This window comes from Spodoptera frugiperda, chromosome 31 (assembly GCF_023101765.2).
Source record: "Spodoptera frugiperda isolate SF20-4 chromosome 31, AGI-APGP_CSIRO_Sfru_2.0, whole genome shotgun sequence".
In the NCBI taxonomy this organism is placed as follows: domain Eukaryota; kingdom Metazoa; phylum Arthropoda; class Insecta; order Lepidoptera; family Noctuidae; genus Spodoptera; species Spodoptera frugiperda.
The window spans coordinates 2,068,379-2,094,799 of NC_064242.1; the positions used below are offsets into that span (position 1 = coordinate 2,068,379).

General features: G+C 34.4%; 1 protein-coding gene across 3 annotated transcripts in view; it reads right to left on the reverse strand.

Moving 5' to 3' along the window:
• LOC118276042 (protein TANC2) overlaps positions 1-25,373 on the reverse strand; it is a 310,683-nt gene extending 285,310 nt beyond the window's left edge. For 2 of the 3 annotated variants that reach the window (XM_050707485.1, XM_050707484.1), the window contains exon 1: positions 25,178-25,373. The gene's annotated coding sequence lies outside the window, so the exon portion shown is untranslated. The remainder of the gene's footprint in view (positions 1-25,177) is intronic. The other variant, XM_050707486.1, reaches the window with a different exon arrangement.
• Between the last annotated feature and the right edge of the window lie 1,048 nt (positions 25,374-26,421).

The window sequence follows — 26,421 nt, forward strand, 5'->3', positions numbered from 1 at the left end:
GTACGCTTCCACCGAAATTTTCTCATCTCCACAGCAAGGGCAAGAAAAAACTCGAATAAATAAAAGCAAGAAGGAAAATTGAAAACATCTTTTTTTATATAAATATGTAAATGGTAACATATCTCACGGTTTTTAGAAGCCATCCCTTTTTTTGTCGACGATATGATAAATATGTAAATAGCCGGATGTTGGATACGGATAAATATGGATAGCGATGTGAAGTTTCTTGTATTATTGGTTTTCGAAAATGATAAATAAAATTCCGGGAATCTGTTACACAATGTCAGGATTTTCGTTTTCATGGTAGCGTATTGATTTTTTATGAGAGTAGCTACCGCTGGTGTTTGTATTTACTTTTACACTATTTGGTTGAATATTATTATTTAGTTTTTAAAGACGCTGTTAGGAGAATTGCTATTCAAGTATTTATTGCATCCATAATATACACAGGTGTTGGAAAATACAGTATTTAGTCACAATTATGGACCCTGTCTAATTGGTTTACCTATACACAGTAATGTGTGCCTTTGCTCCTAATCGTAGATGTTGTAAAGGTTAATTGATTTGGTATGTCCCCCATTAGTCATGTGCATGCCATAATCCACTAATTGAAAAAGTTGATTATAATTATTATTAACTCACATTTTTAGCTTGTATTAAAATTTTTAAGTATGTAAAATTTAGAGATAATAAAAACATACATTTAAAAAGCCTTGACCTTGAAAGGCGTAGTTTACTAAGAGAGTTCACTTCAAGCAGTCATAACATAGCCATGAGCGGCTAAACCAGTTAACCCAAAATTCATATTAAAATATGAATACCAAACAAGAGATAATATTAAACGTTTATAACGAAGATCACTCTGTATAATTAAAACATAGCTGTCATTGTTGCATCGAGCAGCGTCCTGGGGGAATGGCCGCAGACTACCTGTTTAATAAATTAATACCGACGGGTACCGAGCTTGCGTTCACACCGTAGTGTAATTGCGATCGATAAATATGTGATTGGATTTTTGATGATAAGTTTTTGAAAATGATTTTCATACAGTATGAATGTATTTTTTTTTAACGAAACCTACAAATATTTTCTGTTGGGTCATGTTTGATATATCTATAGTGATAAACTTATTTGGATATTTTTTATTGCAAATATTATTAATTTTGCAATTTTTGTCACTAGTTTCAGAGCGCTTAATCTAGTATTAAGCTCAAGTTATTGTTATCAAGTTAAATTTATTACTATAAAATTTCTGGGTATTACTATTTTTTAAACACAAAAAAAACTGGATTCAATTTAGTTTCTTATTTTAAGTTAAATTTTAGTTTCATATTAATCATAGCACACTTCGGTGTAACAGGCGGACTATCGTAGTAAAAGCGTTTGTTTTAAATTAGACACATTTCAATTTGTTTGTCTAAAAAGGCCCTTAAAAATTCAATGTTCCAAAATAATTGGTTTAAAAATAATTAGACATTATTTTAGATAAAAATTACATCGTTTTAATCAACTAAAATGGTTTTTAGGTACATAAAAATAAAGGCAATTCACTATCTTGTTAAGAAGATGTTATAGCTTAGCTGTGAAACTGTGTGAGCGTTTCCACAGATACTAAGCTATGTAGCTGTGTGAGGAAGATGCACAACACGAGTATGCAATATATAGATTGAAGAAAGCCATCCATATCACGCACCTTTCCATATAAAAAACATAGCATAGCCGAGTCCATTTCCACCAGTATTAAGCTATGTGTACCAAAGAATATGATTGGTGAAAGCCAAACGCATCCACAGCAACGTAGCATAGCACATCTCTAGTGGCCCATTGCTCTTACAGGACTCAGAAGATAACATCCTAAAAGACACTACACAACTGACACCACCTAAACTAACTTACTCTAAAATGTATTCTAAGATGCACTTAATACGATTCACGATCCAGTACTTGGCACTTTGCACACCCCGAAACAACAAGTTTAAAGAACAGACAAACTTTAGGCACTAACACTAGAATTTTATCGTTTTCTTCTCATGTTGTTAGTTGAAGTTTTGGCACTAATAGTGCTAAGTTCGTAAACAGTCAATGTTGATTTGTGGACTCCCGTTTAGCTTTGTTTTTGGACCGGCGTGAACGTAAATCTTGTTGCGTTTTCGGAGTTTCGTGTTGCTTTGTACTAGCCTACGAGTAAGTAGTAAGTTTTGTGAAATGTATTTTGGTAGAAGTTATTTAGAGAACGGACATATTGTCGAAGAGCATGCATGGAAAGACTGATGACTGTTGATGAATCGAAAGAGGTATGTAAGTAGCAAATGTCGTTCCATTGTCTCTGTCTATTCTCATGGGAGACGAACGTGAGGTTAAGTATCTACATATTATGTGTTATTTAAAGAAGTGTTTAGGTTATATTAATACTGCCACATTGGTAAGTTAGTGATTAAATACTATTTAAGTTAAGTTCAAGTTCAGTAGTTGCGATTCCTGAGTTATATTAGTTAGAAGTTCAGGATAGAGCCAAAAAACTACGCTCGTTTATGTGATAGATACTCGTAGCGCCTCCAAAATAAAATAACATAAAATATTTCGCGGGACCCTCTATGCTCATCAATCGCACACTAAAACAGCCAGACTAATTGAAAAACTTTTAATAACCCTAGCAGAAACAAATTCACACAGCATTTAAAGAGAAAAATGCCTCGCAGTTACTCAGATATATTATTCACAAACTGAAAACTAGTCGAAGGTGATTTACAAGGCATTTTAAGCCTTAACGTATAAACGGTAATTTATGGTTCCAAGCGGTCAATGGATAGCCGTACGTTAGCGGTTTTAGAGGAATGTTTGGGAACTTCGAAAACTTGTGTTTTAGAGTTTGAAACCTAAATTGTTTTACATGCTTGTGTTGCGAGATGTACGTTAGTTTTAAGTATGTTTTGTTAAGGAAATTAGTTGAGCGTGACTGAAAGCGGATTCTCGTTTGGTTTTAGTTTATTTATTGTTCCCTTGTATTACTTAAAATCACCTTTCATTTTCTACACTAAATCAAAATCGGGTTTCATTTTGTATTAGTAGAGACTGCCCTTGTTTCCGCAAAATAAGGATAAAAATGAAATTAAAATAATGTTAGTTACTCATCATTCGTACCGAATGTGTGTGTATAATTACATCCCTAGGGATATAACTATTTGATTCGGAGCTGGAGTCTACCTAGCGGGTTTACCGGGGCTCCGGCTCGAAGGTTAGGAATAGGAAAAGGGTGGTTTTTAGTCAGTAAGAGACTGACACTTCCTCTCGCCTCACCCAAGGCGGGAGAAGTCATTGGATGATTTTTCCCCTTAAAAAAGGGATATAACTGTATTACGGCTTTATCTATCTTACTGCGAAATATACATTAATTGTTGCTACGTCAAGCTAATGAAAGTAGAGAAAGGATAACAGTTTACTGAACCAAGAATTCTAAGAAAACTGATTAAAGCTATGTAGACGAAACCTTCATAGTGTATCAGGGAAGCGACAATCATAGTAAAATAATACCTACTCGAAAATTCTAGAATTAATTTCAAATCACTACTACAGTTAGCAACTACCTCACTTTAGAAAACTAATTGACTCATCAAAACACTCCAGAAATCCTTCAATGTTATAATGTTTACGAACGAACATTTATTTTGTAATTACAAACAAATCTAGAAACTTCCATTCGAAGAGGTAATTACTGGGTAAAATTGTCCAATTACCCAGTGGGTTAATTAATACACGTCACAGTTAGAATAGTCAAGGTTGCTCTATATTTTGTGTAGACTAATTAATACCATGGTTCAGGTCATGACCCAGTAAGTAATGAAGTAGGTAATCTAGGAATAGATGTCGGTTTAATACCTAGTTAAAATGATGTAACAGACAATTTCAGATTTCGTCTTTCTGGAGATAAGTTAATATTGTCACATCATGATAGAAGATAAATCGATATTGTTTTTAATAAAATTATGAATTACACAGTGATATCACAGCCTCACAGCAAACCGACGTGAAACAACGTTTGCGTTGTATGAGTGAGGTTACCGTAGGCACAATTACCCCACTTCCCAATCTTCCCATTACCTGATTCCCTTACAAACCTTTAATTTCTTAACCGCAAAAGGTCGGCAACGCATTGTAACGCTTCTGGTGTTTCGGGTATTCATGAACGGCGGCGATTGCTTACCATCCTAAAAAATCTTAGTTGAAGTATTAAAAACGAGACGCTCTTGACAAGAATTGAAAATTCGTACCCAAATTGTAAGCACTTTGCAAAACCGGAGATTGAACTTGAATCCCTGTCCATTGTATGTTTGACAAATTCAAACCAGAATACTATAGAGCTGTAAACACTGTGTAACTTGAAGCTACAAGATAACAGGACGGATGTAACAAACGTTCGGACCTTAGCACTGGAATCGAACACACATGCTGTAAACGGCTTAAATGATATCGATACTCGTGTCTTCGATGGACTAGAATTCTACATATCCGTACAGATTCAAGCTTTGGGTATAGGTTTATAACTTGGAAGTCTATACATGTAATAAAACTGTAGAAGTGTACATTCTGTACATTGAAAATATAAAAAAGTAGTAGGGTGTTACTACACAGATACTAAAGACCAAAATGTGGTTAAATTATTTTTTGTCTGTCTGTATGTTTTAGGGGCAGTTTTTATTTAGTTTTTAATTTTATGTATATTTAAGTTACATAATTATAGTCCATTTACTAAATAATATAAAAATAGTTTTAACAACTCCAAATAATTTATTTCCTCAAGGAACTATCCTAGGACCAACCAACATTATCGACCACGACTTTAAAACCAATGAAGCAAACAAAAAAAAATCAGATGAAAACAAAATAATTCTCTGAACATTTTCACGTAAACAAAAACATTCATATGCAAATGATAGCAATCGATTCGGAGGCAATAAAGGCTTAATTAAAGCCTCCATTTTACGAATGGGCACGTATCAAAGTAGAAATGTACCAAATGTTACTGATGATGGCGATAAGCCGGCCATTCGCGTTAATTCGGCTGATGGTGTCGAAAATAAATATTTTCCTTTACTGCAACCCACTCAGCATGAAGGGACAATGGTCTACGTAGGAGATTAGGGTTTGGTGTGAAATTAAGACAAAATGTTTTTGCAAAGAAATTTGAAGATATTTGATAGTTTTTTTTTTTTGAGGATACAATTTCATAGTATCCAATGACTTCTCCCGCTTTGGACGAGGCGAGGGAAGTGTCAGACCTTACTGACTAAAAACCAGGTGGCCTCGTTCGTTCCAAGTCCTGCTCTTTGAGCCGGAGCCCCGATAACCCGCTAGGCAGTCTGCAGCTTCGTTAAAGCCTAAATAGTTTCCAATGTTAATATAGGTTTACGATAAAACTAATTAAAAATTAATACAAAAAAGATTTTGTTAGGCAGAGTTTGGTCCAGGTTTATGTAACTTGTCAAAATAAGTTAAAACTACATGCCCATAATTTCAATAACAAAATTCTGTGAAATTTTCTCAATATGAAGAGAATAGCTGTACAAACGATCCGAAAGTTTCTTATAGAAAAAATAACCTTGATAAAATATCGAGGCTGCTCTGCTAGCAAACATCTACAACATTGTTATTATAATATCAGTATTATTAGTATCTACCATGTTGCTCAAGCCAATAAATTGATTCCCCTCAGCATTCAGCCTCGAGCGAGAAGAATCAGAAATCTTTCCATTGTATGTCTTCACAAATATAAAAGAAGCAATTTTTCTTATAAATACTGCTTTATTAAGTTTGTGTTTGCGACAATTTATTATTTCACGGCGGCGGCGGCGACCTGGTAGAACTTACACCTTCGGGTCGTTTGTCATGGAACACTTTTTATGAGCTAGGACACAAAAGAATAGTTCTGAAGACAGGAAAGTATTAAGAATGACGAGGGCACCGGAATATTCCGACCGTTAAAGGATTCTTGAGGACTATGATACTTAAAGATAATGCTTTGGTATATTTTATGAAATGGGTCTAAAGAAAGACCTTGAACCCGAAGTTTTTTCCACGTGTTATAGAAACTGGCCACAATTTGGGTTTCTAAATCTGGAAAGAAATATGAGAGGTACAAAGTTATTATCTGACTATGTAGGTTAATACGATAGTTTCGGAACGACTAGATTACTGTAAACGAATTATTTGCTAATATTAAAGTTGTCTCATACACGTAAGCATTGGCAACTCATGTGAAATTTATACAATTTGGTCGACATTACGAAAGGAAGCCTAAAATTTAAAGTTAGGCACTAATCCAACTTCTCTAAATATGGTTGGTAATTACAGATTAAAACAGTCATCACTATAATAGAAGAAGAAGTTTCCTAAATCCTACCTGAGTTAAATTTTACACCGCTCCATTTGCAAAAGCCATCAGCAGCGAATTATCGCCCAAATCACGCACGCATTTCGGGCGCTTGAATGAAATTGCTCTAATGTAGCTCAATTTCCCGATTCGTATTCGCATTTCAAACTCGATTCAAAAATCGAGTTGCAATTCGTTAGAAGTTTAGCACGCATAATTGATAGCCGTACATTCGTACAATTACCTTAGTTTAGCTTCGGGGAATCTCTTGCATAGCATGGTAACTACTGATCCGGAGCTGTGGACCACCTAGCGGGTTTACCGGGGCTCCGGGTCAAAAAGCAGGAGAAGGAACGGGGTTGTTTTTAGTCAGTAAGAGTCTGACACTCCCTCTCGCCATACCCAAGGCGGGAGAAGTCATTGGATGATTTTCCCCCCTCAAAAAAAAAGGCATGGTAACTAGGAACGAACACAAATTGGCCGCAAAACCGAATAGTATGGAGTAAAATTCGCGACCAAAAACAGGGCAGTTACCACTCCAGCGGGCAGTCCATTAAATCACCCTGGTTACAACAAAAAGAATGGAAGTGCAAAGATATTTGCACGCAAAACTGCAGCCAGTACAGTGGGTGGTCCGACTGTGGCAGTGTGTTATTTCGTTTATCGCTTCGGCCGTCAGTTCGCTGCGAAATTTAATTTATCAGCCCCCGGTATAGCAAGTGTGGATCGACCTGTTACGAACATATCATTTCGTCGGGGTGGTGCAAAAAATAAAAACGGTGTTATTTTATAAAATTAACATGCGAACGTTTTTATATGGTGTTAAGGTGATAATTGAATTACTAAATAGTGCTTGTTATCGACTAAAATAGTTATATTACTATCGCCCGAATATCAGTATTTTTGTTCCTCTCATATTTCTTTCCAGATTTAGAAACCCAAATTGTGGCTAGTTTCTATAACACGTGGAAAAAACTTTTGGTTCAAGGACTCTCTTTAGACCCATTTCATAAAATATCAGTATTCGGGCGATAGATGATACTCAATTTTAAGTTGTACTTAAATATTGTGCTATCTTTGTCATTTTATAAAGAATTGGTAGAGACAGAACTAGTCTTAAGAGCGTCTTAAAATTAAGTGGCATTTGAGTATTAAGGCATATGTCTATTATTTTTTGACTCTTTAGAAAATGAACATGTGTTATACGTCTCATTTCCATTGGACGACTCAGGTTCAATATCAACATAGTTATGAAAGAAAAAGTGACGTAAAAATAAAACTTAGTATTTTATTTATATCAATAGGCATAGGTGCGAATGTTTTATATCGGTCCAAAGTTTTATTGTTACCGGGTTCGATGAACTTTGGAGAGACGCTGAAAAGATCATTAGGGAGCGTGCCAAAATTTGATTACGAGTAAATATAATCTCAGTCGTGTTGTTTGTTTATTGTTAGGTTTAAAATTGAAGTGGTTGATGTTTTCCTAGTGCAAAATTCATCACAAAATCAACAAAGTAACCTCTTATCTTATGGAGACGTAAGCAATCACACTAATCACACTATCAAACTAAGTTATAAAATGTGAAAGTTTTTTTGTTTAGAGGTTTTGATGTTTGTCCGTAATCACGCTGAAACTACAGAACAAATTTTATTAAATTTTGATAACAAAATACCCATATACATCAAGAAGCGCTGATGAATACAGGTTGAATAGAGTCTCTACACGAAGTTTCAGCTGAAAATACGATTAAAAAAATACCAAATACTTGGTATCGCATGTTTCTTCATTTTAAATCATACAAACGTGTCACGACACTACAGGGATCACTCGCGAGTATTACGAAACATTTCTTCTGTCAATCTGATCGCCTAGTAATCTACCTTTTTAATCACGCGGCAGCGCGATTTGAAAAATTCATAACTTTGTACCATGAAAACATGAGTTATAAAAAACCCTTCCCGTATCGTTTGTATGTTATCTAGAAGCCGTGCAATTGATATGGCACGTTGTACAGACAGGGTATAAGCTGACTTGCTTGATATAATACTTTTTATCCCACGGGCATGTGGGTAGTAAGGCCGCTGACAGAAGCAAGTTTGAATAAATAAGAACAAAACGATTATCATGAAAGATTGTTAGTTATTGTAATAACACTATGAAATTACCATTTCAAGGGTACCCCCTTGCTTAGTAATCATGTTTTATGTGTCTGATGTTTTAAAATAATCTATAAGTCGGATATTGTAATAAAAATTACTCATCTACCGTATTGTAGATTGAATTTCTCTCGCACTCCATTTTTGTACCAAACTATGGACAACATAACATAGACGTTACTTTAAGTCACTAAGATTTACATCAAAACTATCATGAATATAAAGCAATCGATTTAGGTACAAGTACTATAAACCTTTACGGAACGTGTCCCTTCATGAAAGTATCCTAACACCACATTAACATAATTCAATTCATGCCCGCGTCAAACAAGGCTATATTCATCCCAAACTATCGTTTTATAAGCATAAGTTTTTATATCTTGCTCAAGGAACCCCAATAAAAACTAAAATGGCGGCTGATGAGAAAAATTTGCCGCTTTTTCAAGTTCAAGGACAAAAAGGGAAAATTTTAGAAGCGCGCTTGTTGTGTTTTATTTTTATAGAAACACTTGAATCAAACGTTCGTTGGCTTTCTCCGAAATTACTTATGATCTTTTTGGAATTTAATTTGTTTATTTTGTAGACAATAGCTTTAATGGAACATTTTGTAGTCCGATAGACTGCTATGTTTTGTCAACGAACAACATTTTTTTAGAAGCATTCTTGTTAAACTCGAATGTAAGATATTAAACCTTACAAGAAAAAATCTGGGTAATTTTCCATCAGAGATGTGCTATGTAGCTATGCTACGAGGATGTAATAGCCAAGCTGTGAGAGTGCGAAGAAATTGCACAGCTCGAGTATGCGATGTATCGATAGCACGCATCTTTCCATATAAAAAAAACATAGCTTAACTGAATCTGTTTCCATCAGTGCTAAGCTATGTGTACCAATGAATATGATTGGTGGAAGCCAAACGCATCCACAGCAACATATCATAACATATCTCTGGTGCAAAAAAAAACAGAAAAAAACCCAACACTTTGAATATTGTTTTAAAAAATCACAATTCATATTATCACTCGTTAGCGACAAGATCAACGTCGAATCTTATAGATTAATTCCAGATACATCCCGCATGAACTCGACCAACGACCCATTCGTGGAAAAGCTGCTCTTCCCATCGGCAACATTCGTTCAGGACACAGCCCACAGTAGAGTAATCAAAAATTGTGCCTAAAACCCGAACTACAAAACTCGAACCGTAATTCAAAAAAAGAAGAAAAACCTAAAATAAAAATACATCGAGCTCTATTTCACAGTGGGTCGTTAAAATGCGGTTTATTTTAGTAGTTTTACGTGAACTGCGAAAAAGGTAAGTTAAAAAAGTTTTTGGGCATTTTTTGTTTTTTTTTTTCGTTAGTCCCGGTCCCTAGAGATTGGTGGTTGACCTCGGCGGTTAATCTGCGGATACCGAGTGGCGTGGGTCGGGATACTTTTGGACAAGCCGTGACAGGCGTGAAATATTAAAACATGGACATTTTTTTTCTCTTTGATTAAATATAATTGTTTTGTTGACAGATAGACATAAAGGGTGACTGCTATGTATAAGGTTCTTGGACCAGGTAATTAGTTTTATTAATTTTACTATTGCATTTGTGTATGTTTGTTAATCAATTAAGTCAAAACGGCTGAAGGGATCGGGATAAAAAGCGGAATAGAGGAAGATTATGGTATGAAAAGTCAAAGTCAAAGTCAAAGCATTTATTTCAATTAATCCTAAATAAGGCACTTTTGAAACGTCAAATTGAATTGTCCGTCAGTCTGTCTGTCAGTGAAGCTAGGCGCTCGTTCCAAAGTGTAGCTTCGAATGGAGAACGAGTAAGAAACTCCATCGTTACTCTTTTATGAAACACATAGGATAGTTTTTATTTCGAGGGAACATGGGCAAATCGATGCCGCTGGTAGAAGCTAGTATATAATGAAAATAGACAAAGTTCTGTAGACTTACCCCACTCTATCTACAACATCATTGAGGAAAACTTGATGAAATCTTCAAAAAGTGATGGAAAAGAAGCCAAAAGAAGTTTTCAAACAATTAAAATGAGATCAGCGTGCCCTTTACCATTCTCAATAATTGATTGATGTTTAATAAAGACCCAAAAGTTTAAGAAAATGTCAGATTATAATTTAGTTTCGTCCAAGTACTTACCTACCTCAATCAAAGCAAAAATTAATTGAACTGACATGACAATCTTATTAGTTCATGTGTAACAATATTGACTGCACGGTTGGCGCGGTGGCTGGGCAACTAGCTGCCTTACAACATGTAGCGGGCTCCTGAACGAAGTAACACTATGTTTGATCTAAAAATTGTTGTTTCAGGTTTAGGTGTGATGTGTATATGTAATTGTACGTTTATAAACGCACACAGGACACTATTATAGTATGGGGCAAAGTTTGTAATATGGATTTGTTAAAAAACCACTGATGAGTAAAGAAGATCGTTCGACTTTCACGAAGTACGTAATTCATAAATACCATCAGTAGCATATAATATAAGAAGAAAAAGTATACTTATACTAAGAAATACTATAAGTAACAAAGAATTCTAATCGAATCGAATCACTTTATTGCATCTGTGTTTACAGTGTGGTCTTCAATTTTAATACAGTTATTATAATGTAGTATGAAAAATGTCCACATACTCCAACTATGGGCCTCTACTGCTATCTACTTACATGGTAATAGGTTACATTGTCTTAAATCATTATATAACATTTATAAGAAAGATTCACATTTAAAATACCCTTGAATAAAAAAACAGAATTGTTCTAAACAGCTATTTAGTATTCAATCGCAAAGAAAATGACTTTGTTCAAAGTAGGTAATTACTTGAATGGATAAAAAGAAAAATAATACAAGGAAGTCTTACATTTAGCAAAGAGGAGGGGCCTAATCTGTCTCCTTTGTAGATTTAAAGCTAATTCATCCAGGCTAATGCCTTCTTTGCTCGACTGGGCACGCGGGAAATCGCCCACGCCGGCGTCTGACCTTGTATCAGATTTTCAAAGAATAAGTTATGTGTCTTGTGACACAATTTTTCCTTTTCATTTTGTAATTTTAATTAATGTTTGTTGTATTACTTTTCTTTTTTAGCTTTAGTTTCATGCAATATGTTCTTGACAGGTTTTTAACGATAGAGTGCCCATGAAAGTGGCAAGTTCATCGTCATAGTTATATCCTTTACATGAACTGAATCAAGCCTAGACCTGGGCCAATGGTTTTTAAGACTGAAGTCTAAGTTAAGCAGAAATTTTATTTTAGATAATTTTTAATGTAGTGGGTCGACGTTTGGTAGGTATTTCACCTGGTGGTAAGTGATAATGCGGCTTACGATGGATCACGTCTGCCCATAAGCAACCTATTCACTTGGGCCTTGAAGACACCCAGGTTAAATCCATCAGGAAACGCAGACTCCGGCAAAGAAATCCACTCTTTAGCAGTTCGCACATGGAAGCTTGTGAATATCGTATGTACATTCAGACCAAAACATTTTCAAAATCTCCCAAAAAACAAAACACAAACGACAAAAAGTCTCGCCCATTCCCTGATAGGAGATGCTTCTCATGGAAGTTTAATAGTACGGAAATGAGCACGCCTTGAATACGACAGAGGATTGAAACGAAACGGAACGTCTTTTGTTCAAATCGAGTCGAAAACGTGATAAGAAAATGCGTGCTTCGCTTATAATAAATGTTTGAACTTTACATTATTTGCTGCTAAATTTCTTGTTAAGAATGTTGTGTGGAATATAGTAAGTTATGGAATGAACGTAGTTGGAAAACATCGGAGTATTAAATTGTGTAACACCGATGTCAGAACCTTAATCATAACAGTTAAGAAAAAGCGTAAAAATCTGTTTATTTGCCAAGGTTAGTTACAAAATGACTTCTCTAGCCTTTTTTTTTTTTGAGGGTGGAAAATTATTTAATTACTTCTCTAGCTTTAGGCGAGGCGAGAGTGATTGTTAAACTCTTACTGATTAAAAAACCGCGTTCCTATTCCTGCTTTTCGAGCCGGAGCTGCGGTAACCCGCTGGGCAGTCCGCAGGTTCGAATTGGCTGAACCGATCATGATATTCGGATTTAACTCCAACTTTAATAGCAGAATGACCACTAAAACATCCAAAAATCTATGAAAATATAACTAATAACAAGCCTTCACATTCCTATATTTTATGAACACACACTTTACTTGACACTAAAGCAAGGAAAATAAAAATGTCTAGGTACCTATGTCATAATAAGTTCTTTGCCTTTGACGTCCACACATCATCTAGTCACCCAATCATACACGTGTCAGTCTCAACACGTGGCGATCTGTTTTCTACAAACAAATACGGGGAAGTTAAATCCATACTGTGATAAATTTCCGCCAATAACAGATACCATACAGTAGCTGCTATTGAATGACAAGATTTCTGTTATTGAAAAGATAATAGGGATGATGACAGATGAAATGATGATGAAAAAAATCTATTTAGTCCGGCTTGTGTCCATTTAGAGTTATTGAACTTGATCAGGGACGTCCTCAAAAATTTTATGAAATCTATTTAAACAAAGAATAAAGAAATAAGGTTAAAAGGACAATGCATAATGGGAAATTAAGCTTTATAAAGGGAACCTCCTTCAATTTTCTATAACGTCTAAATTTTTTAAGTCAGTTATATTCCTAAATAAGTAGTCCCGTTATATACCTCTGTTAAGTCACGTTGAACAAATAAACCAAATAAATATCAACACAAGCAAAACCTTGAATAAAACCTAGTCTCAAGCAAAAAAAAATAGTCCTATAAATATATTTCTAAGTAATAAAACGTCAAATACCTGAAATTTACAAGTCAAATACAGAAATACCAGTATTTCTATAAAGTAAAGTTTACGTAAGCAAATACAAACGTTTGTTTACCTGTCTAGGGTACCAATTTGAAATATTATCTGGAAGGGACTTATGTAAACAGAAGGGGGGGGGGGAGGGATAATTCTAGTACCTTCTTGTTTGTTTGATTTGACGAAACCTTAGGACTAAGTATTATTGAACTATTGTTTCTATGCGATAAAGGGGCTGTGGCCTTCTTCGTGTAAGTAGCTCTATTCTTTGAGGTGATCTTGATTTGTCAAGAATAATTTGATATAAACAAAGATTTATAAATTTACATGACTGCACAGTTGGCGAGGTGGATGGGCAACCAGCTAGCGGTTCCGGGTTTGGGTGTCATGTGTAAGTGAAATTGTATGTTTATAAAGGCACCCATGACATTGGGAAAATATCCTAGTGTGGGGCAACGATTAAAAATTATCAATGAAATTGTATATAATATAATTGTATGTAACTTATACTTTGTTTAGTGTAAATGTTGTGAGAAATATTATTAATTTAATTCGGTTTTACGGTGATGAACTGGACAATATTCACCATTGTGCTAATGAGTCCCAAGCATGACTTGAAACTATTCGAGTAACATCGTCGAAGAGATACGCGATTAAGCTGTTAATCCAAAATGAGATTACGGACTATACCACTAATTTCTTTATAAAAATTAACAATAATTCGTTTATAATTTTGGCAGTAAACATAAAAGGGATCCATCACTCGGAGGTATTTCGGTATCTTCCGCGATTACCATAGCAACATAGATTGATGTCTCAAACTTGGGTCTTTCTTCAATCAAAACTTGAAAAACAATTAAAATGGTAATCACTTATCTGTCCTTCCAATTAGTGTCGTCGAAATAAACTTATTCGTGGGCTCGGTTTTCTCGTATTGAAGTAGTTTGGTTTAAGTTAGAAGATATTAGGGTTTTTGTAGTTTATTATTAGAACTTATGACGGGATATTTACCATGTTTATTCACTTTGGTGAGTTTCCGATATTTCGGCACTGTTGCAAGCGCCATGATCACGGATTAACTACTATAACATGGTAAATATCCCGTTATAAGTTCTAATAATAGTGTTAGTGACCATGTCAGTTTAAAAACTTTTTGTAGTTTGTTAGGATTTATGTGTAATCTGCTAAAAGATTTCAAAAATATTACATGTCTACAATTTGCTTTAGCACATAATCTTCTGTTTTCGTCTTGTTATTTTATTAATGTGTTTATTCTGTTGACATGCCTTAATAGTAATAAATAAATAGAAAAGATTGTGATACTAAAATAATGAACGAAAATGTTTTGGTTAAATATCCAGAGTATTTGAAGTAAGTGTTAAATTAAAGTTCTGTGTTATAGTTTGTTGTTTGGTAATAGGTATAGTTGCATACATACTACCTATATCATGACGGTCAAAATAATTATTAGTGTTATTACGAATGTTGTTAATTATTTTAGCCAGTTATTAGGTGTTACGTAGGTAGATGATGTATAGTTGCAAGAACGAATAGATTTTTCTCCTACGCTGTTTGCTATTTTAATTTGATTTTCTGAATTCATTTAAACGATGCATATAATATGGCAAAAATTTCCTTGTTCTCTAGTAATGCACAAATCGCTGATCTTTTGTCACTTGCACCACACAACACAGCTGTAATGAACAAAAATTCGACGGAAAACAATTTTTATCGGCAACATTTTCGGTATTTCGAACAATTTCAGCTCGGAACTGTATTGTGCTGAAAAATTCAGTATTTCCAGTCCACCTGTTAAGTTTATGAGTATCTCGTTTTTACAAATGCTTCGCCCGTAATATTATTAATGGAAAACCGATTCATTGTTAATTCGGTTTTTCTTTTTGTAATTCATTTTTAATTGTCTCGATTGCGATAGTTTGGTGGTGGGAATGTTGACTTCTAAACAGATTTTATTGCTTAGCATTCTTTGTAGAATCAGAATCAAAATCATTTATTATATTCTAATTTAATCGTTCCGCGAGTTTTTGTCATATGTTAAATTAAGATAATTTTAGTATGTACTATATTTATTCAACGCCTATTTACAACTTTAATTTCATAGTCATAGTCTAAGTAATTTGTTGCAATCACGAAGTTTACAAAGTGTTACAAAATACGAGGTAGCATAGCCAATAAAAGCGTTTTAAATGTCATACATTATAAACAAAGATTAGTATCATTCAGTACTTAATATATAGAATGACTTAATACATCTTTCAATGAATGGCTTTGCAATATTTCCATTCTCCATTTTTACCTGTCGTCACAAAAACACTCGATAGTCAATAGCGTCCCATCCATATCATTTTTCAAAACAATAGCGCAGGACTGTGAAATAATGAACGAGCTAACAACGTAACGCTGATACCGTCAGATAGTGATTGTAACTGTTTGTTTGTTAGTGTGCCTTTTCCACCAGAGATGTGCTATGCTACGTTGCTGTGGATGCGTTTGGCTTCCACTGATCATATTCTTTGGTTAACACTGGTGGAAATGGGCTCAGCTAAGATATGTTTTTTATATGGAAAGATGCGTGCTATGGATGGTTTTCCTACTACCGATACATTGTATACTCGAACTGTGCATTTTCCCGCACTGCTGCATAGCTTAGTATCAGTGGAAACGACCACTTAGTTTCATAGCTTAGCTATTACATCTTCGTAGCATAGCTATTTATTGATTTACTAAAAGCAAGCAATGGTGAGTTAATAAGGGTAGAACTAAGGTCTTTTTGGGTCACATTGGGGATAGAAATCTAACCAATCAGCTGACGATTAACCGTTTTACCAATGTGGTGTCATATTTTTCGATAACCCCGTGCTATTTTGATACTTACATACTACTTCTGGATTATAAACGTAGGAGTTTTGCACACCTACCTGCTACATTCTCTCCAAAATACATCAAAATACTTTGATCTAGTAAACACGTTCCAAAATTCCTCGTATTGAAAGAATATAACTTACACATGCTCACATTCTATTGAGTACCTAAAAATAAAACAAACAATAAACAACCTATTGTCTACATGTAAATAGAGTTAATATTACAATGGCAATTCTGAAGTAATTTGCGGCTTCTTTGCCTACAGATTAAATATGGAAATTGGAATTCACATCTCCAATTTAGGTGGCTTTAATTTAGTGGAAGTAATTTTGTTATTCTAGGTAGGATTAGTACTCAAGTTCTTCCAGCGATTGTTCAAAGAAGAATCAAGTGCTTCTAATTAAAGTTAGGTAATGTTTTGAGCTAATTTAGGATCCAAGAATATGTGTAGGAAGGTACTGAGAGTAGGTTTTCAGTCAAAATAATTCAATATTATAAATATAATATAAATTAAGATTTTATTTTTATTTCATGGTATGGTATTCTATTATTATTTTTAAATTATTAGTAAATGATTAAAAACCAAATAAAAACTTTTTCTTTAGACATTGCATATTTTTATCAAGACTTGTAGTTAAAACATTTCGTTTAAAATCCACCTGTATTTACTTACATACAAAACTTCATACAATAATTCTGGTATACATTAAAAATGCATCATTCCCACAGAACATTTCGACAAAAACAAACATCAAAAATTACAATAAATACCTCGAAATCATATCAAATACAAACTCCATTATACACAAGCCCTACAAAGGATACCGGCCCGGATGCAACACTGGAGTTTCACTCTCAATATGATGTGTACCCAACTACACATCAAGTTACACAAATCCAGTATAAGCTGACCGTTGAATATCCACAAATGTAAAACAAACCGTGACCATGATAAACTGGTTATGTGTAGCTCTGTGTACCTAAACGTTAGATATATATGGACATATCCGCACCCTTTGTATTCCATTGTAGACAACTAAGAATTAAAGGGAAGGATGACAAACTCGTAAATTATAATTCAAAACGGAATTTTAGTAATGAATGCGTGAAATGGTTTCTTATCCTCTCATATCTTTTGAGACGTTTTGGCCAGTTTGAGATTTGTCTTCTATAATGGTTTGGGATTTTTTTAAAGATATTTTCCTTTTTATTTTCTTTATTCTATTTTTTTATCTTTACATAATGATATTGGTTTAGTAGTCACGTCTTTGAACAAGGCAAAATTGAAAGTACCTTTAACCGACGAGCATGCATGAAAAGACTGATGACTGTTGATGAAGCGAAAGAGGTATGTAAGAGTCATAGCAATTGGCGGTCCATTGTCTCTGCCTACTTCCATGGGAGACAGGCGTGAAGTTATGTATGTATGTATGTAATTTTGGATTTGAGTCGTGTCCTAGAGCCTTTCTCTTCGTGGAATAACGTGGGTGGACTTTGCACGTGTATATATTTTATATCTCTAAGTAATTCAGACAGCCTAAAGTCTTCGTCGAATCCTAGATCCTAGATTTCTCAGAAACAGGAGTGTTATTTTTTCGTTGCTAGCATTAGAATTATTTTTCTCAGTTATTCTGGGTAGTCGTAAATATGCTCATAATCTTAAATAAATTATGGAGTAGTAGACAGATTATAGAAAGAAAAACAGATGACAGTTGTTTCCATATTAGTAAGTCGAATTTAAGTGTGGGAGAGCCATTCTTGCGGCACCAAAATCTGAGTTTAATCACGGCTTTACAGACAAACCGACGTCACATAAAGCTGTATATTGTTTCGTCGTGGGGCCCAACAATTTTCAAATTTCTAACCACCAAAAGCCGACAGCGCATTTGTAACGCTTTTGGTGTTTTGGTGTCCACGGGTGGCGCCAATTGCTTACCATCAGGCATCAGATCATATACCCGCGGCTTATCGCATAAAAAATGTAGTTGGCATATTTTTAAGCTGGGAAAAACAAGCAGGAAAATAATATATCAAAATGGTTCATACTATCGCACATAACCTAATTGGTGATTAGATCAAAGCCTCATAATTATATAGAAGAGAATCATAGTCTTGCAGTATTTTTAATTATATTAACCAAACCCTTCAGAGAATTCCAGGTGGAAAAGCAATACTATGAAACTGAAAGCACTTAAATTAACCAGGTTGAGTTGCCAACTAAGATTTCGTAGTAATTGTTGACCTTTTCTCAGTTAAACAATGGAGTTCGCAACTTAGTTTAATATAGCTTAAATTACTAACATAATTGTAGTGTTAGAAATGGTACAATTAAATTAACGACCTTACTCAAAAGCTGTGGGTAATTAATTATTTAATTATCTAATTACGTTCTCCTTTGATTATGTTTCTGTTCTGTTGTAAAGGTGGTAAGTTCTGAGATGATTACTTGGTTGTTTGGTGTGAATGGTGAAGTAGGATTTAAGAACTAAAAGGTAGAGCTCCAACCCAGCAATTAATATGTCATTTAAATTTGAACTTTAAATCGTATGTCGTATGATATATTTCATAACGTTAATACTAAAAAGCCGACGGTGGGTGGCCAGCGCACGGTCCTCTTGAGTTGTAGTTGAGGCGCCCGTGCGCTTCCAGCGTACAGACTGCGATGGGCTACGCGCTTACTATTCGCCGATAGATAGCCGGGCGGCGCCGGCAGTGCCCCACCCGCCAGGCGTAAGCGAAACAACGTTGCATCGCTCGCCGTCGGTCCGCCGACTGCAAGCTTGACCCTAGTGGGCGACGCACCGTAAGCACGCTGGCAGCTAGCTGTACCCACATTCCTTGCCGGAACCCAATTTGTTAAATGCGTTTTAAAACAAATCTACTTTACAATATTGATAGTCATTTCAAGGCTACAATTTGTGTATCGAATTCGAATCATCTTCACAAATCTTTACTAAAGTGCACGCTTGCTCAATGCAGATTATAGCATACAGGCTACTTACTTTTCTTTTGACCATGCGGTTAAATCTGCGGTAAATAATTAAATAAATTTTTCAAATACATACGACAGACACAAGCTAAACCACGCGCTAAAACTTGTAAAAGGTAGAATACTATACTCGTACATCTATTATTATCCATGCACATTTCCTACGTCCCTTTACGTTCAACAAGTCGAAACACGTTCAAAGATCTTTCGTCGGTATTCGGCGTTCCTGCTGAACATGTTCCAAGAAACAGAAGCGGCTTTGTCTCCGAGCTATCTCGTTTATCAAAATTACTGGGACATAATAAATTCCAGTTTTAAGCAAAGGGCGTGAAGCAAATATGGCGGATGCTTGGCGAAAATTTATGGTGAATTCATCTTAGAAGATGTTATGTTACGAATTTTGCTTGTTTATGTTGGTGGCGCAAATTGTTTTGTTGATAACAATTTTGTTTGATGTTAAAGCGTTTTGGGGAATTTTGATTTTGTAATGCTTTTGGAAAATTTTTGGTCTTTTGTTTGTTCTTTGGTTACGTTCATGAAGAGTTGCGATGAGATGATCGTAGTACCTATACGTGAACAGGAGTAAGGTTTTTTAAATACTTTTTAATAACAGGCGAATTTATTCTTATTTCACTCATGAAGTGTGGAAGAGCCATACTTTAGTAAAAATGGGCTGATTCAATCGGAGTGATACGGCCTCACAGAAAACCGACGTGAAACAACGAATGCGTTGTGTTTTGTTGTGTGAGTGAGGTTACCGAAGTCTAGAATTTTGCCAATCGTTCATTAAAATAAGTGATGTAAAGTAGTCCAATCTACCTTTTTAAAGAATTATCAAGAGAAATGTTGTCTAAATCTATCAAATAATAACCCAGCTAAAACTCCCCACATTTCATGGGAATCAACCAACTTTGTATAAACACAATATGACGTCACAGCCTCGTTCGAGACCGAACATAAACAAATGATTCTAGGGCAAATCTATTTACGTTAGACAATATCTAGCAAAATGTACTCAGACACTTGCAAAATAATGTTTCATTTTGAAGTAAAATTTGTTTTAGCATTAACTGCATATGGTTCAAAATGCTTTGCAGTATTTGTTAGCACTCTCCCATTTTTTGATAAATCAAACAAGCGTCTGCTCGACGGTCCGTCTGGACCTGATGGAAAGCAATCAGAGCCGCCTTTAGACACCCGCAACACTAGAAGAGTCACAACTCTATTATACCAACCTTTTAAACAAGAGTAGGTACCTAGGTATGCTCTTTTCTTGAAGGTTTGATTTTGATTTTGGTGCAACTGTGGGGCACAAAACTATAATTATTAGTGTTTCTGTTTTTTTCTTTTTTTGTACATAAAAGTGGATAGTCCACATTTATTTTTATTGTAATTTATTTCTTATTTTATTTCGCGTGCACTGTTAGTGCCTGGTGTTGTACCAAATAAAATGTAACTTCTTGCTTAATTCTTTCCTTCTGATTTTCCTCTTCTTTCTCCATCATGACTCCATAGCCATCAGCACGTCACAGTCACTGATGACTGTTTCACCCAAAAACGTAACGCATTTAATTGTTCATAGCAAAATACTTGACGAACGTTTCTAAACAGCTGAACCAATGTTATTGAACTTTGGGATAAATATAGATGGGAACTTCAGTTAGAAGGGCACGCGTATTGTGTAGGTATGCGAAAATTTTAGTTTGTGCACGGATAATAGAAGAAAATTGTAGTATATGGAAGACAACACCGTTGTTTTGTTAAAAAAAATATCACCTACGCTTGTTTTTATATTGGAAGATTACTTCAATTAATTAGAATAAACGACATTATCGTGAATACTAAAGTAACTAAAAATCACGGTTTACTCACGAAAATTTATGGAGAAATGTTCTACTAGTTTACTCTAAATGCTTTACATGGCGACATCGGCGGCCTATTGTTAGTTGCCCGACTTCGCCGCATCTGCGCACGCTGCTCATGATGTCCTTCTGTGACCAGAAACTAGTAGCTTTCTCCATTATTGTATTTGATAATGATTTTTAGTTAATAAACGACACGACATTAAGTTTCGAACAAATTGTTTTAGTTAGTTTCATTATTACGTGAAATCTCGTATGCATAATATTATAAGTGATGTAAGAAAATTCAAAGTGAACATTTAACAGAAGTATCTCATTCCATCAAAATTGACAAAAATGTACAACAGTATTTGTGTTAAAAGATTTAGTTCGCTCTTTCAACATAAAGAACAGTTGGTTTGTAAATAAAAAAAACGATTTACAAGTACGTTTTACTATCTCAAATTTCACATAAAACTGGTAGCCAGCTCAGATCAGCCGAGTACTCGAAGCTAGCTTATTCCCAGCCGCTTCTACATACAGCACATCAAGCAACCCCTATCTGCTAACCTTTTTCAGAAGATTCTCAACCATGTTTCTTTTTCGATAAAGTTGGAAATTCATTGAAGAAATTGGACAGTTTAGGATAGCTTCATATGCTAGCGTGTACATTCAATAAGCCGCTTACTGTTCGAGTTTTACAATACGAATGGAGAGTGTTCTGTGCATAATAGTAATGATGGAATACTTAGTTTAGAATATAGTTTAGTATATAGTATTACTGTAACTATTTTTTCTTTCTTAGGGTAGGCAGTAGTGTATTTAGTCAAGGCAAGTTTATCTATGAAGTAACAGATAGAAGAAAAAAAAATCCGAAAATTATAGACTTGAAACGATCAACGAAGAGAGACAGACTTGAAATGTAGTGATCGAAGGTCTTCATAAAATGCTGAGTCACCAATGTTCATATACTCAAAAGTCACTCAATTTGAAGACGCTTTCCATAATAGTTCTGTCACTACAAATTCTTTACAAAAGACAGAGATAGAAAGATATTTAAGTACAATTTAATTGAGTAGCGTTTCAGTATTCGTGCAAAAGATTATATTGGACAATTTCAATCATAATACAAGTCATATCCACAATAAATTGTATTTATCTATGTCAAGGCAAAGTTAATTTTATTTCCTTACCCATCGGTTTATGGCGCGCTATTTCCTCGAATTGAGTGATTTATGATCGTTTGTACGATGTCTGGAAATTATTTATGAATTTTGAGCCAATTCGGGCTATTCAATTCATAATTCAACTGTTAATATTCGATTAATTTATTAATTTATGACTGTTTTATTGGTCACAAGCGTAAGCGTGGAATATGAAGTTCTGAAATCGACCACTAGGGATTCGAGGATCGAGTCTCGATTCGAAGCTTTTGGCTTTAATTTAAACTAAAACCATGTAGTCTGATTTCTTATTTTCTAATGAGCCAAGGCCGTCATTACTTACAAAAAGTCTGACTTTTACTGATATATTCTCAGAAAGTCAAAGTCAAATTATTTATTTCAATTTGAATCCTTAATTAGGCACTTTTGATACGTATAATTCTGGAAAGGAAAGACTGACAGACAATTCAAATTGTTCATCAGTCTGTCTGCCTGTGTAACTAAAGCTTAGTCTAACATTTTAATAGAAATATCATAAATGCATTTAACAATATGTACCGTGCAATAATATTGTTAAATGCACCGATGCGGTTATCAAAAAATACCACTCAATTAATTGGAAACGCAATTACTAATAATTACTCAACTCACGAAACAGAAATAATAGGTTTGCTTTTGTAGTATACTACTGCAAAAGCCAACCTCAGCATTCCACATATAACATAGTAGTGAACTAACCCATTTATATCCTCAATAACTCGCTATAATGAACAGCTGATTCGTTTATCTTTGTTCTAAGGAAATCCCTGGACTCATTTTCCAAATCCCAATACTAATCAATACGCTGCCTAAGTGGCTGAAACGATTTAAATAGTTTTCTCAGTGAAAATGTAGTGAAAAAATTCTTTGTAATGCTCTCGACCGTTCGGATAGTCTATTGCCCCCTTTACGCTAGTGACGGACGGGCAAATTATTAACGTTGGCTGTAGTGATGTGCTGTGTACTGCGGATAATGTATGTATCGGATAATATTTTTTTTATAAGTTTTTATTTAACTTATATTTTACGCATGTGGGTTTGTACGTATATTAATTATTCTAATAAATAAACAACGTCTACGTTGTGATTGGTATTTATAAATGTTTCGATTAGTCAATACGGAATACTGATTTTATAGATGCAATGCATGAATAGTTTTTCTAGGTCACGGTTTAATTTATGACTATCACACACATTTTTATTTAGATTATGATGTTTAATTTGTAATGTAAATATCGTTTATGAAATGTTGTAAAATATAATTTTGATGCCAGGTCTATAATCTAAAAATGACTCACATATATATGAATGAATTCACTTTTTTAATCCAAAAATAGCCCATAATGAGAGACTGCCAAAAATATCCGCGAATACCAAGCACATCCCTAGCAATTCATATAAATGAGGTCGGTAACTACTCTTTATTAATTCGTTAAGCGTCGGTTTTAATAATTTCGCATTAAAACGTTTCAAATAATTTCAGCAAAATAGTTTAATATTTATGGAATACTTACTTTAACCTTTTGCGTGATATTTTAATGATAAAGTTTATAGGAATGTTCGAGATTTAACTTAATGACTTTGGTAAAGTTCTGTATCTAAGTAAAGAGTCTGTTTCTAATCGATGTAGTAATTTCGTAGATTGGTAGACACATACAGAATGACAAGTATGTAATAGGGTAGATGCCTAATTTTTATTTTAATGTCCGTTTTGTAGATTATTTTAAAATATTAGACACGTATTTTTTATTTTCTTACGGAAACAAAAACTTTCGAAGATATATCGATTTGAAATATCGCGTGACGTTACTTTTAGGTACTCTATGTATGCTCCCGATCCTAAACTGTGATTTGTTTTGTCTCAGTATTGATATCTTATATGACAAAATAAAAAAATACATGTCTAATATTTTTTCATTACCTAACTGCTAGACTTAATAGATTTTCAATTTTCATACCCAGTTATCATTCCTATTGATGATATAACTTTTGTTATAGCAAAAATGTTATCTAGGTTATGTTAAAAACAAATCTAGAATATAATGTTATGAATATTTTTAGTTTAGAAAGTTCCAAATCATCGTGGTTTTAACATACATGTGTAGTTGGCACGCCAATGACGTATTTTTACGATATTTACAAATAATGAGGTCGGTAAACTATTTAGATCTAACACTCACGAGTTTCTATATTATTAACGAATATAAAAATACGGGTTACTTCTCAGAACATAGCACATAGGTGTAAGTGGATCAATTTAGTATTCATAGGAATTAGAGTCATAATACAAGGCGACAAGTTTTATTATTGCTGTCAACGATGACAGATTTATTTTTTTTGGAAATATTGTTTTTTGTTTTTTTTGTTTTTATTATGAGTTGTAAATGAGTTGTAATGTCATCCCTAATAAGATATAATTAAAGGATATTTTAATTATACAGTTTAGATCCTCTAGATGATTGAGCTCGGTACAAGAAATTTATCAGGACTCCGGTTAACCATCCGCTTTTAACGACCGAATTTCACAAATAATTGTCCGGTTACAACGACGAGCGTTGCCGTGTTTACAAATAATTCATAGAAAATAATGAAATAATGATATAAAGACGCCATGAACATTTTAAATATAGTTATGAAGTTTTAGAAAATAAAGTATGACAAATTAGCATACACATTTTTATGTAAAACCTTCGCTAATTGCAATATTGTGCAATAAAAATATATAACTTTTTTTGCGAAAATCAAACTGTTTGGTATAACTTAAATATTCCCTATTCACAATACAACAGAAATTATAATACTGTATTCAGGTGTTAGTATAGTACAAAGTTTAATTATTACTTAAAATTAGCAAAGGATTAGCACGTGTTCTAATTACAATAAAAATAAAAAAATCAACATACCATACGATCAAAGGTTTGAATATCCAATTATATTCAAATTTAGGAAAGAAACACTATACACATCACACATACGTATCTACTAACACAGCCACTCAACACCACATGAGAAAAAAAAAGGTCAAAAAAAACGGAATTCCGGAATAAAATTTAACCGATTTCCGCGACGAAATCGACGCACGCGCCGGCGCGCAGACCGACACTGACTCACGCGCATCCCGAAACACCCTTCAGTTCTATTTTTTGATTTACAAAATAGGAACAAAAGAAGAGGGGAGCGAGCGCCCTCCGTTAGGCTATTTTCGTGTTCGGGTGAACTCGGGTGTATTCGGGTTCGTTCACTCGGCTCCGACTGAAAGGTATGTCGATGTCGCTTTAACTGAAGTTCAGATGTGACTGATGGTAACATTAGGGAGGGAAGTGCTCTATACTTTGTGTAGCTATGCTCTAGCTATTTATTGGGATTGTAAGTTTAGGTGTGCGAGTATTTATAGATTTTTACGTATTTAAAGTTCTTTTGGTTTAGATATTTTTTTTAACATTGGCTATGTTAGGTACATAATAGGTATTCTCTTTAGATATGAAGTGCTGAGTAGTCTTACTAATATTATAAATGCGAAAGTGTGTATGTTTTTTATGCAATCACCTCAAAATGGCTGAAAGGATCGGGATGAAATTTGGAACAGGGGTAGATTATGGTCTGGAATGAAACAATGGCGATGTCGCTGGTAGAAGCTAATTACTCATAATTATGTAGACGAGAAACGCAACGATCATGGTATAAAATTTATTAACACAATAATATTTGCTATTGCCGGCTACCTAGCGGGTTGCCTAACCTAGCCGGGGTTCCGGCTCGAAAAGGAGGGTAGTTTTTAGTCAGTAAGAGTCTGACATTCCCTATCGCCTCGCCCAAGGCAGGAAAAGTAAATGAAAGAATTTCCCCCCTTAAAAAAACAAAATATCCGTAAAACAAAAGTGTATGTAAATAAAACGTCCATATGCAAGTTACTTAATAAATAAAACATAAAAAAATCCACAATAAGTTCATAATAACATTGTGAATATTAATATTTCCCATTTATTTCTCCAATTTGTGTTGAGTTTCGGAACGAAATTACGTAAGTTGGTCGGGGAAAAATTCTCTCAGTTGCTCCCGAAGCATGATACATTACGACTTCCAATGCAAAACGGTAGCAATAAAATTAATTTTTCATCATTTCGTTCAATGTATTTCGGATAAAATA